The sequence below is a fragment of the Elephantulus edwardii genome, unplaced genomic scaffold (assembly GCF_000299155.1).
Source record: "Elephantulus edwardii isolate Elephantulus edwardi_28Jun2011 unplaced genomic scaffold, EleEdw1.0 scaffold00234, whole genome shotgun sequence".
Lineage (NCBI taxonomy): Eukaryota > Metazoa > Chordata > Mammalia > Macroscelidea > Macroscelididae > Elephantulus > Elephantulus edwardii.
The window spans coordinates 4,104,527-4,117,572 of NW_006399984.1; the positions used below are offsets into that span (position 1 = coordinate 4,104,527).

At 43.9% G+C, this 13,046-nt stretch overlaps 1 protein-coding gene and 2 pseudogenes across 1 annotated transcript in view; all 3 read right to left on the reverse strand.

Moving 5' to 3' along the window:
* The window catches only part of BLVRA (biliverdin reductase A), a 158,619-nt gene that overhangs the window by 102,380 nt on the left and 43,193 nt on the right, over positions 1-13,046 (reverse strand). The window lies entirely within an intron of this gene.
* On the reverse strand, positions 1,085-1,435 carry LOC102862498 (annotated as a pseudogene).
* LOC102854499 lies at positions 8,897-9,950 on the reverse strand (annotated as a pseudogene).

A 13,046-nucleotide genomic window follows, 5' to 3' on the forward strand; every position in this document is an offset into this window, starting at 1 on the left:
TAGTCTTTTTTAAAAAAAGAAGAAGGAAAAGTGTGTGTGTGTGTGTGTGTGTGTGTGTGTGTGTACCGTCAAATTGGATCTGACTGGTACAGGAGACTGCCCCTCCTTCTCCAGCAGAGCATGAAGTAGAGTCTGGGGGTTCCCCCCCACCCAAGGTGCCTGTCGGGGCCTGGATTTCAGCTGTCCACACCACAGCAGTGGGCAACGAGCTTAAAGCCCCTGATGGCTCTGGGTGCTCTCACCAGTGGCTATGGATGAAGTCACAGACGATTTTCAGCCAGCGCCGGCACCATTGCCTTTTGATTATATGTTGTTTCTTGAAATTCTTCTATGTCAGACAATTCTTTTTGGTACAATGACTCCTTAAATCTTCTTTAAATGCTTCCTGAATCCAGTATTCTGCTCATAGCATACTTAAGCATTAAAACTCGTGACTTGAATTTGTTCTTTAGTTCCTTCAGCTTAATAAATGCTGAGTGAGTTCAGGCCTTTTGATTTTCCAACTCCAGTTCCTTGCACATTTCACTCTAATGCTTTTTTTTTTTTTGAGTGATCTTGGTTTATTGTTTCCTCCCGTGGCTAGACTTTGATGCGTGAACTAGGACTAGGATAGGTCCCCAAGGTCCCATCTGGGCATGGCAACAGACTAGGGTCTGGGATTGAAGGGTCCACTTCTCCGGGTCGGAGTCAGGATTGTGCCGTTGACCTGCTCCCCCAGCAGGTCATGAGTTATCAGCACTCTGGCGGGCCTGGAAGAGTTTGACCAGAGCAAATCATTCAGTGACCAGAGCTGGAGGAGTTGACTGGGATGGCCTCTCTGGCCTTGGAAAGGGCTGGAACACCCCTAGAAGCTGGGCAACACAGAGGTGAGTGCAAACCAACAAAAGAAAGGAGCTGAGCCCTGAAGGTTCCAAGGCCAAGGTCAAGCTCAGACTCCTGACCCCAACCTGAGGGGTGTGGGCTACTAGGAGATGTCTCCTGTGTCCCTGCGATTCCAGCCCCAGCCTCAGCCTCCACATCTCAATGGAAGTGGGCTCCCATTAAAATAACGCATATGGCCACTCAGGGAATGTGAGCTGCCCACCTACTTCCCCAGGAAGGCAGAAGTTTCCTTGCCTTTGGGGATGAACTTCAGAGAGCTGCTAAATATTCAGAATCGGGACTGTCCCTGCTTGGAGCCGTCGTTCAGAAACTCGTGGCCCAGCCCGTGGCCACATTTTCCACAGGACACCTTTAAAGCTTCAGGTCGATTGTTCTCCGGGCGCTTGACCACGCTGTCTGTGTGGGTGGTCTCGGTGAATGCTGGCCAGGGAGAGGAGTGAGCATACTTGGAGTGGCTCGAGAACAGCTCATAGCCACATTTGGCACACCCGTACACGCCCGGCTCAAAGTGGTTCTGGTAAATCTCGCCCTCAAAGAAGCAGCAGAAAGACATGGCACTGCTGAAGCCACTGCAAGATTAGTCAAGTCCCTAATGCTTTGTTTTGTCTTCCTGAGCTGCCCTTTTAAATCTTCTGTTCAACTCCTTAAATTCTTGATTTCTTCCTTTTGCTTTGGCTTTTCAGCACTCTAGAGCAATATTCAGAGTGTCTCCTGACATCCATGTTGGTCTCTTCTTCCTTCTATGTAATGATCTTCTGCATTCTTCATTAAACGATATTCTTGATATCTTCCCACAGCCCTTCTGGTCTTTGTCCATTAGTGTTCAAGGCCTCAAACCTACTCCTGAGTTGTTTTTTAAATTCAGGGGAGAAAGACTCAAAATCAAATTTTTATTTCTGTGGATATAATTTAACTTTCTTTAAAGTTGGATTTGAGTAATTGATGGTCTGTTCCACAATCAGCACCTGGCCTAGTTTTCACTGCTGATATGAAACTTCTCCAAGGATTCCTTCCACAGATGTAATCGATCTGATACCTGTGCATCCCATCAGGTGAAATCCATGTTTACAGCATGCATTTGTATTTCTTTAAAACGTATTTGCTATGAATAAACCATTGATTGTGCAGAATCCTATCATTCTATTTCTAGCCTCATTTCTGTTACTAAATCCATATTATCCTACTACTGATCCTTCTTCCTGGTTCCCAAGTTCCACATTCCAGTCACCCATTATTATAAATGTATGTTCATATTCAATCCATTTCTGACTGCAACAGTGGGCAGAAATAGTCTATTTCCTTCTCTTTGTTCTCATTGTTGGTGCATACATTTGAATGGCAGGTCTTCCTTGTATGCGTATGGATATTATCCTGTCAGCAGGAGTAGCATCACATCCTAAAATAACATGCCTCTGAAACTCTATGAACTTTGATAAATGTTGATGGTTGTAGAGGGGCTTCAAGCCTTTTGTTCATAGGGTTGTTATGAGTTGTACTCACCTTGAAGACAATCAACAACTCACAATATTGTATTTCAAGATGGATCTAAAAATGGCCTTATGAAATCGATTCAATTTTTTTCCTCATCTTTTCATCTCCAGCATAGTAGAGCATATGATCGTCCAATTCAAAATGTCCTATGCCAGCATCCATTTCATTTTACAATGCCTAATATGTCAATATTTATGAGTTCCATTTCTTTCTTAACAGTGTCTAGTTTTCCTGAATTCATGCTTCTCACCTGCCACATTCCAATCATTATTTCTCCTTACAAGTGTTCCTCCTTCTTTGGGTTTCCAAATTTGAGGGCTCAGCCTCAGTTACCATATCTGTTAGTCTAAGTGTGCTCTACTGTACACAGGGTTTTCAAAGGCCTGTTATATTTCAGAGTGGATGGCCAATCCTTCTTCCTATTCTGTCTTAATTTGGATGTTTAGTTTTAGAACAATATGTGACAGACAAGTATTTTATTGAGTAGACGTAAGATACTTCCCTTACAAAGACAGAGGAGAGAGAAATACAGGAAATGGATGTCAGAAGAGACTGAAAATTGCACTAAAGTGTCGAGAAGCCAAAAACAAAGAGAAAAGATGCAAAAGTAAAAGAACTTAGCAGAAGACTTCAAAAGGCATCTCTGGAAGAAATAATAAACTGTTATACTCAATATGCTGAAAGCCAGAACTGGACAATAAAAAGGGAGGAACTCACTCTGTATTTCTCAAGTGGAGAGAACTGAAACACAAATTTAAGGCTTGAGTGGCAATATTGAAACACAATAGTGTTGGGTCAATATGTTGAATGATTTAGGAAGCATCAATAGAAGATGGAGGGAATACACAGAGTCAATGTATCAAAAAAATTAATGGCACTGAAAAATCTCAGAAGTATCACATGAGGAGGAGCTAACGGTAATGAAGGAAGAAGCTGAAATGGCACTGAAGGCACTGGCCAAAAATATGGTGCCAGGAATCAATGGGATACCAATTGACTTGTTTCAATTAACATGAAGCCCTGTGTGTGATCATCAGTCTATGCCAGGAAATCTGGAGGAGAGTTGTTTGACCAATGGATTTGAAAAGGCCCATATCTGTTCCCATTCCCAAGAAAGGTGATCTAATAGAACATGGAAACTATCAAACAATATAAGTCATATCCCATGCAAGCAAAATACTGTAGAAGATCATTCAAAAATGGTTAGGACATTATATAGATAGGGAACTCAAGCAGAATTTAGAAGAAGTCATGGCACCAGGGATACTGTTGATGTCACATGGATCCTGGCTTAAAATAAAGAATACCAGAAGAATTTCTATTTATGCTTTATTGACTATGCAAAGGCATTTGACTGTGTGGATCATAACAAGTTATGGCTTATGTTAAGAAAAGGAATCCCAGAACACTTAATTGTGCTCACATGAAACTAGATCTAGACCAAGAGGCTGTTGTGTGCACAGAGTAAGAGAATATTACATGGTTTAAAATTAAGTACGGAGTATGTCAGGGTTACATTCTCTCTCCATTACTTAACACTAGACTCTAAAACAAGCCTGAAGGCAGGAGCAGCACCCACTTCCGAAATGGCCTGCCTCTGGAAACTCTATGTACGAACAGCGCTCAGGCTGTTAGTTCATAGGGTCGCTATGAGTCATCTACGACTCGACGGCACCAACAACAACAGACTCTATGAAGAAGAATGCAGCATTAAGATCAGAGGTTATCTTTACAATAATGATCTTATGCAGTATTCGTCCTTATGAGACTAAGTTAGTTCACTCAGCATAATGCTCTCCAGCAACTCCCATGTTATGCAGTAATTTTCGAAATCATTCCTCCTGAGTGTTCCACAGTATTCCATTGTATGAATGTACCACAATTTCTCAATCCGTTCAGTTGTGGTTGGACATTTGAGCTGTTTCCATGTTCTTGTGATGGTGAATACCGCTGCTATGAACACTGGTGTACAAATCCCCATTTGTTTCTCAGCTCTAATTTCTCTGGGGTATATGCTTAGCAGTGGAAGAGCTGGGTTATAAGGAGTTTCTACTTTTAAGGGTTTTTTTGTTTATTCGTTTTTGTTTTGTGTCGTCAAGTCGCCTGTGACCCTATGTACAACAGTCCTAAACCCTGGTCTATTCTGTGACAACCTTATTGTCTCTGACAGACTTACCCCTTGACCTGTCATTTAATCAATCCATCTCATCAAGGGTCTTCCTCTCTTGTGCTGTCCTCCACCTTCCAAGCATGATGTTGCTCTCCAGGGACTTGTTCCCTCCTTGCAACATGTCCAAAGTATGCCAGACAAAGCTTCAGAATCCTTGTCTCCAAGAAGCAGCTTGGTTTCACCTTCTTTAGGACAACCCTGCTTGTTCTCTTAGCAGTCCATGATATATTCAGTATTCTTCTCCAGCACCACAGGTCAATTCTCTTTCTATCATTCTTGGTCACTGTCCAGCTTTGTGACACTAAGCAAGTAATTGCAAAGACTATGGCCTGGATGAGGTGCACCTTAGTCTCCAAGCTGATATTGTTGCTCTTCAGTATTCCGAAGGTGTCCCTGACAGCAGACTTTCCCAGTGCAATTTGTCTTTTGATTTCCTGGCTGTTGGTACCAAGAGTGTTGATTGTAGAGCCAAGTGAACTATAGCTATTAACAATCTCAATCTCTTCACCATCAATCACGATGCTGCAAATTGGCATAGTGGTAAAAATCTTTGTTTTCTTGATGTTGTGTTTCAATCACTATTTAGAGGTGCAGTCACTGACCTTCTGCAACAAGCACAGAAATTTAACTAAGCTTTTAATTTATATTGCTTTCCTCACAAATTTTATATACATTAATTTTGCATTATTCTTCATTTATATTGTATTCCATAAAATCATTCCCATGCATTATGTTTTGTAAAATCAATCACCATTGGACCTTGTCCATCATTACCCAATCATTTCAGCTCCCCACTAGATTGTTCCATTTCCTTTACTCCCTTCCTCCACTCATCAAATTGTGCAGCCCTGTTGTTTTGCCCCTACTCATCCTCACCTCTCTGCTCCCAACTCTTTTCTCCCTGGGTCCTCATACGTGTTTTACTAGTTATCCTTTTATTTTTACAATAATGGTCTTATGCAGTGTTTGTCCTTATGAGACTGAGTTAGTTTACTCAGCATAATGCTCTCCTGTCTCTCCCATGTTATGTAGTATTTTTTCCAAATCATTGCTCCTTAGTGCTGCATAGTATTCCATTGTGTGAATGTACCACAATCTCACAATCCATTCAGTAGTAGTTGTACATCTGAACTATGTCCATGTTCTTACAATGGTGAGTAACGCTGCTATGAGCATTGGTGTACAGATTTTCATTTGTGTCTCAGTTCTAATTTTCTTGGGGTATATACCTAGGAGTGGAATAGCTGGATCTTATAGAGTTTCTATGTTCAGCTTTTTGAGGAAATGTCAAACTGTCCCACCAACAGTGTATGAGAACTCCCACCTATCCACATCCTTCACATTTATTGCCTATTATGCCACTTCTAGAAGGAAAACTAGCAAAACATGTATGGGAACTTGAGGGGGAAAGGGTGAGAGTAAAGGGGTTAAGATCAGTAGGGGTGAAACCACAGGGTTGCAGAGTTCAGTGGGTGAAGGGAGGGGGAGAAGGAAATAGGAAGGATCCAGGTGAAAAGACAGGGTAATTATGGGCAAGGTCGAACGGTGACTAATTTTTTTTTTTTTTTGCTAATAAAAACATCTGGGGTTTTTTGTTTTGGGTTTTGTGTGTGTGTGTGTGTTTGTGTGTGTGTGTGTGTGTGTGTGTGTGTGTGTGTTTCAGAGTTTATTTAACAACAGGTAATAAGAAATCAAATTTAACAGTCTATACAGTGATCCAAAGTTCCTATTTCTAAACAATCAACTTTATGATACATGATTTATAACAGTGGAGGGTTTCTGCTATTTTAAAGTTTTACAGAAAAGTGGGGGGCCAAGGTGAGGAGGAAGAAAGCAAGTAAAGAAACCCCAGGGACATTCTACGTGTCAAAATCATCCCACTGAAATAATTTCTTACTCTCTTTTTAACTTGTCCCTTTGTTAGATGTAAAAATAAAGGAAAAAATCTTTCAAGAAATAGAAAACACCACATATGTATGTATGTATATATCCAATCAATTTGGCAGCTGCCGCTGTTTATTTTGAAAAAAGCATTTCTTTCTACATGTACAAATTATTTTAATACTTGACGTTTTATGGTGAGACTTACAAAATGAAAAATTTTCTGGTGCACAAAATGTTTACTTGAGGGTTGGAAGAGGGTTAGAGGGTTGGGTATTTTCCTCTTTTTCTTACATTTTTAAAAGAATCAAGATCTTTGCACCCAGCAGAGAAAACTGGTATTTTTATATTTATATAGAGAGAGAATATAATTTTTAATTTAACTTGAACAGTTTTCCTCTGGTATTAGAAAAGTTTATTTTTTTTACTCTTCCATAAAGTGAGAAAATAGGGAGAAATGTCAATCATCTACACCAGTAAATAACTATTAATATAATGTGGCTGTTGCAGGCCGTAGCCTCCTCCCAGCGCACACTTGAACCACACACACACAGAGAAGAGTTGGTGGCTACCAGCCATAACATATATAGGTTCTTTATATTTATTTTCTCATCCTTCAGGTGCGTCTTGTAGGTTTGGTTTAAACCACAAATGCCTACTGCAGTTTTTAATGTGTTTCAATGAAAATTATTTAAGCTAAAAAAGACTTTAAAAAATTGTTCTCAGTATAGAAAATCGAGAAGATGGGATCTGCTGGTCTTGAGGGTGTGGGGATTGGGACTGGTTTGGGAGCATGAGCTGCTGGGGGCTCATGGAAGTGGGCTGAACAAGGGACCCCATCTGCTGCTGGACAGGTAACTGCTGGTCAGCCTACAGGCTTTCTCCAGCATCAGCGCCCAAATTGGGGGAAGTTGGCCATATTCCCTTGTTGCATCTGCTGCTGGTACTGCTGTAGAGGTTAGCTAACTTGAATGCGCTGAAGGAATGGTTATGGTTGGCCATTCAAAAGCCTGTGCCTGGCCCTGCTCCCTGCTGATGCATCATCTACTGTCATCTCTAGATGTCTTTCAACTGTGAAGGCATAGTGTTTGGCCATCTAGTGCTGCGTCTCAGCTGCCCTCTGAATCTGTACGGCAATGTGCACTGCTACAGGTGGGGGTCCAGGGAGGGGGGGCTGAGCAATCTGAGGAGGCTGTCAGAGGGGTCACCTGGCCAGGCACCTTGCCTTGACAAATTGGAACAGCAGCTTGAGTTTGAGGGAAGTAGGAAGGCAGCTGCTGAGAGGAAGGAGCTTTGTCTGAGATGTTGGTCAGGGGCTATGGGATTTGTGGGGTGGTTGGTGTGGTGGGCGTTGGGGATAGCAAACTGTACTGCTGGCCCCCCAGCCTGGACCACTGCATGCTTGCCAGCTTCCTGCGAAGCATCTGGGCCTGCTACAGATGGTGCTTCAGCAGCCGTTGCAGCAGCCACCGCCGGAGCTTCTGCTTGATTTCCAGGCAGTAGGGCACAGGGCACTTGTTCTCCTGGCAGTGCTTGGCGTGGTAGCAGCAGAGGGCGACCAGCTGCCTGGAGGTGGGGCACCTACCAATGGTCTTCTGCTTGCAACCCTTGATGTGCTGCACAACCTGCTTCATCTTCTTGCAGGAGGGCAGGAGCACTGGCAGGCGTGGGTCAGGTTTTGGATGCGGCGCTGGATCATCAGGCCATGTTTCTCCATCTTCTGATTGTGGTTCTTAGATGTTTAGCAGGTGATAAACAAGCTGTAGTCCTCACACACAGTGCACTCCCAGCGCCTCCATGTGGTGCTCACACTCGGTGCAGGTGTGGATGAAGCAGCCCTGGTTCTGGGTGTGCAGTAATCTGGCTTTTCGCCGCCACAGACCAGCGTTAGTCCCCTGGTGACGCGGGAACGAGGCCAGTGCACGATAGCCTGCAGCCCACACACCGGTTTGGTTTTGTTTTTTTTAAATCAACTCACAATCGAAGTCGCTGATGACGCTGGCTTTGAGACAGTGATTAAAAGTTACAGTACGCTGATCTTTGAATGCACTCTTCCTCTGCTCCACTGGGTTAATGCTGGTTACATGCTAACATGGAAAGAATGAGAAGAAAACAAAGTCCCCCCACTCTAACACAAGCGCATTAGATCTAAAACAATTCAGTTGGGATACTTCCAACCTTGCAGGGCTACCAGAGTGTGAAGTTTTCAAGAGTGACTTTTTTTAAAAAAAGGAGCTTTAATTTGGTTCCTAGGAGCGCCTGCGGCATGAGACGTGAGCACGTCTGTGCGTGTGTTTAGCGGCTGGGCTGTCTGCCTGAGCCTCTCACCACTCAGAAAGCAGCCCGTGGAAATTCATCGAGTCCATGGTGGGATTCCAGCCAGGCAGACGTCATCCTGCCAGGTCCTGCTTCCATCGGAATCTTAAAAGCTGACTGGATAGGCAGAAGCTGCCCGACTGAGCCCGGGTCACTTCATACGTGCTCTGGATGGCACTGCAGACAGGACAGCATATCCTGGACGGGTTTCCCTTCGTAGCAGATCTGACAGACCGCAGTAAACAACGGAAACTTGTCAATCACGCCCTTCTGCTTGAGGATGCGGTACACCTCGGCAGACGTCAGAGGTCCCTGGAGCTTCTGTCCGTTCAGCATCTCCTTCTCCAGTTCTTCAATGGTCTTGCCCGTCCTGGCGAACGCCTCTGCCACCCGGCGGTTCCGGCCCCCGTAGCACGTGGTGATGAGGTCGGCCACCCCGCAGCTCTCCAGGAAGGTGGCCGTGGACACCTGGCCCTTGCAGAAGATCTTGGCGAACGAGACCATCTCCATGAGGCCTAGGCGGATGACCGCAGCCTTGGTGTTGTCCCCACAGTGTAGACCATCGCAGAAGCCAGCTCCCACGGCCACGATATTCTTCAGAGCGCCACAGCTCAACAGTGTCAGCGTCACTGACCACTGTGATCCGGAAGTTGGGAGTCTGCAGGAGCTCTTTGAAGAGAGGGCCATTCACCAGCACTTTGCTGCCGATGGTGGTCTCGCAGAACTTCTCGGCCGTCACCTCATTGGCGATGTTGGCTCCCATGAGGACGCTGATGTCAATGCCCATCTTCTCCTGAATGATGTCGGAGATGTGCTTCAGCCCTTCGGGGCCCTGGTCTATCCCCTTGATGAGAGTGATCCCCAGCACCTTCTTGGGCACCTGCCCCGTGATCTCGTCGCAAATCCTGTGAATGAACTGGTGAGGAATGACAAACACAAGCAGGTCGGCGTCCTGCAAGGCCTCTTTGAGGTTTGGGACGGCAACCACATTCTCCGGCAGCTTATGTCCTGGGAGGTATTTCACATTCTCGTGGTCACTGTTTATGATGTCGGTCAGTTTTCTCCCATTAACCGTTTCCTCAAAGACCCACATCTTGACCCGGGAGGCAAACTTCTGAAGGTTCTTGACATTATTGCCAATTATTTTGGCAACAGCTGAACCCCAGTTCCCGGAGCCCACGATGCACACTTTCAGAGGCGCCGCTGCCATGGTCCAGCGGGAATGCAGCAGCCCGGCCGTGAATCTCCAGACCGGTGACTAATTTTTAAAAGTAATGCAGGAGAATGACTATATGAAACACAATGTGAATGAAGAACAGTGTGAAAAAAAATTTTATCAACTTTGTAAGCAAATCAATAAAAAAAGAAATATTCATAGAATAATAAAGCTATAGAAACAAAAACATGCAAAGAAAGATTGGAGGCTATCTGCATTATGCAGATGACACAACTTTGCTTGCTCCAAGTGAGCAGGAGCAATTGTTGCATATTACAAAAATATACAGCCTTCAGTATGGATTGCATCTCAACATCAAGAAAACACAAATTCTCACCACTGCACCAACAGGCAACATCATGATACATGGAGAAAAGATCAACGCTGTCAACAACTCCATCTTGCTTGAATCTGCAATCAACACCCTTGGTACCATCAGTTGGGAAATCAGGGGACATATAGCATTTTGAAAGTTTGCAAATTCTCCAAATTATCGAAGAGCAATGATGTCAGTTTAAGGATTAAGATGTGTCTGATTCAGGTCATGGTCTTTCTGATAACTTACTATGCATCTGATAGCTGGACAATGAATAAAGATGACAGAAGAATTGATGCCTTTGAGCTGTGGTGTAGGAGAAGAATAATGAATGTTCCATGGACTGTCAAAATAACAAACAAATATGTCATGGAGAAAATGCAGCCAGAGAGCTCCTTGGAGGCAAAGATGATGAAGCTTTGCCTCACATACTTTGGGCATGTTGCCAGGAGAGGGGGTCCCTTGGAGAATTCTTTCTATTATGCTTAAAAGGCATAATGGGTTGGTGAAGGAGAGGAAGAGCCTTACAAGGCAAACTGACACAGTGACTTCCACAATGGGCTCTAGAGTGTAGTAGGTGTGAGAATGGCACAGGATAAGGGCAGGGTTCAGATTTGTTGTTCATAGGTCATACTCAGTTTGACAGCACCTAACAATAACAACAATCATATCATCTGCATATATAGTTTTACCTCCTCTTTGTCAAATTGAATGCTTATTTTCTTCTCTTGCCTTACTGCTTGCATTATGACTTCCACTAAAATACTGAATGTTGCTGTTGTTATGTGCCATTGAGTTACTTGTGACTCATAGCGACCCTATATGTACAAGAGCCCTAAACCCTGCTCTATGCTATGCCAACCTCACCGGCTCCAACACACTCACTCCCACCGCCCCAATAACAGAACTGATCCATCTCATGGAGGGTCTTCCTCTCCTGCGCCGTCCCTCCACTCTCCCAAACAAGTACCAGTCCCTCCTTGCAACATGCCCAAAGTATGTCAGACAAAGCCCCAGAATCCTTGACTCCAAGGAGCATTCCAGCTTTACTCTCTCCAGGACAAACTTGTTTGTTCTCCTAGCAGTCCATGGTATATTCAACACTCTTCTCCAGCACCACAGCTCAAAATAAATTTCCTTTCTATCATCCCTATTCACTGTCCAACTCTCTGATGCATAGCATGTAATTGCGAAGACTACAGACTGGATCAGGCACACCTTAGTCTCCAGCCTGACATCGTTGCTCTTCAGTACTCTGGAGAGGTCCCTGACAGCTGACTTTCTGAATGCAATTCATTTCTTTATTTCCTGGCTGCTGTTACCAAGAGTGTTGACTGTGGTGCCAAGCAAACTAAAACTGTTAACTATCTCAATCTCTTCACCATCCATACTGATGCGCCAATTGGCCCAGTGGTGAGAATCTTGATTTTCTTGATGTTGAGCTTCAATCCATATTGAAGGCTGCATCCCTGACCTTCTGCAGCAAGTGCTTCAGGTCCTCCTTAGTTTCAGCAAGCAGGGTTGTATCACCTGCATAACACAGGTTATTGATTACTCTTCCACCAATCCTGATTCCTTCTTGTACAGACCAGTGTCTCAGATGATCTGTTCTGCATACCGATTGAAAAGGTATGGAGACATAATACATCACTGGTGGACCCCCTTCTTGATTTTGAACCATGTAGTGTCTCCTTGCTCTGTTCTGACGACTGCCTCTTGGTCCAAGTATAGGTTTCGCATAAGCACAATCAAATGTTCTGGGATTCACATTCTTCTCAGAGTCAGCCATTGTTATGATCCACACAGTCAAAAGCCTTTGCATAGTCAATGAAGCACAGATAGACGTTCCTCTGATACTCTCTGCTTTCTGCCAAGATCCATCTAACATTAGCTATAATATCCCTAGTACCATTACCTCTTCTAAATTCAATCTGCACATTTGGCAGTTCTCTGTTGACATACTGCTCCAATCATTTTTGGATGATCTTCCGCAGAATCTTGGTAACGGTGGGCATCCTTGCCTGGTCCTTGCCCTCAGGGGTAATGCTTCTAATACCTCTCCATTGATAATGATGTTGACTGTTGTTTTAGAGTATTTTTGTTGTTGCTGTGTACTGTCGAGTCAGAACTGACCCATACCTGACCCTCTGGCAGGTTTTCAGAGGAAGTTAATGCATGGGAGGAGATTGCTCATGCGTCTCCTATTAAGCAGCTAAAGGTTCAAACAGCATTATTTGCAGCACAGTTTCTTACCACCAAGCTACCAACAACTTTTAGAGTATATGCTTTTAATTATATTTAGGAAGTTCCTCATTATACTTTTGTAATAGGCCCCAGGAATAGATGGTATACCAATTGACATATTTCAGGTAACAGATGTTGTCCTGGACATGCTCACAAAGTTGTGCCAAGAAATCTGGAGAACAACCACCTAGCCACCTGACTGGAAGAGATCTATATTTGTTCCCATCCCAAGGAAGGGTGACCCAACAGAGTGTGGAAACTACAGAACAGTATCATTAATTTCACATGCAAACAAGATTCTACTAAAGATTATCCAAAAACGACTGGAACAACACATCAGCAGAGAACTGCCAGAAGTCCAGGCTGGGTTTAGAAGGGGCTGTGGTACTAGGGATATTGTAGCTAATGTTAGATGGATCTTAGCTGAAATCAGGAAATACCAGAGGAATGTCTATCTGTGTTTCATTGACTATGCAAAGGTGTTTGACTGTGTGGATCATAACAAACTGTGACTGACTCTGTGAAGAATG